Below are 935 nucleotides of genomic sequence, written 5' to 3'. Positions count from 1 at the left end.
CCCCCCCCCCCCCCCCGCTGCTGCCGCCTGCTCTCGTCCACTTTACAGGCGAGGCGCAGTTCATCTCGAACGAGCCTAGACCCAGTTATCCTGGCAGACAGCTCTGAGGGAGGGATTCCCCTCTCACATTTTACCGTGACGCACGACGTCCTGACGTCACTCACAGCACCAACATGGCGGCGGCCCTGCGGAGGTTGAGCAGTGGAGTCTCGTGCAGGTATTAACTTAATAAACTCATTAAACTAATTTCTCTTTTATGTGTATCAACAGCTCCACGTCACTCAGTCACGCGGACACTCCGCGCTGTGACGTATTGTCTCGTGTTAGTGACGCTGCATGTGAGTCCACCAGACTCCGTTCACGTTCGTATTAAATAAATATTTAATCACGTCTAAAACCCGGAACAGGTGATGGGTGTGACGTCAGACAGGTGATGAGCGCATGAGTGTGAATGATGAAAGGTTCGGCTCCGGTAATATCAACCGGAAGTGCCAGAATTTAACTGGTGCATCAGGCCGCCACAGAACTGCAGTAATAATATAATATATATAATAATTAAATGTATTATAATATAATTAGATATTATTTATTATATCAATTATATAGATAATGTAATTAAATAGTATTTAGTATATATTGTAGTATTTAATTTTAATATATATTATAATAATATAATCAGCAAATGAGACGTCCCTTTCTAACATGTTTATATTTAAATGTTTCTTAGATTTTCTTCTTCTGGGAACCGGAGAACGCTGAGCACAGGTCAGTCTTCTTCTCCTTCTTCTTCTCCTCTTTGAAAGTCTGTCCTCCATGGTGGTGCATATCGTTACTACTCTGCTGCTGTGTGAGTCTGTGATGTGAGTCCAGAGGCGTCCCTAACATTACCCCATGTGAGACCAGAGGCGTCCCTAACATTACCCCATGTGAGACCA

This window comes from Etheostoma cragini, chromosome 16 (assembly GCF_013103735.1).
Source record: "Etheostoma cragini isolate CJK2018 chromosome 16, CSU_Ecrag_1.0, whole genome shotgun sequence".
Lineage (NCBI taxonomy): Eukaryota > Metazoa > Chordata > Actinopteri > Perciformes > Percidae > Etheostoma > Etheostoma cragini.
This window is presented reverse-complemented; position numbering follows the sequence as displayed.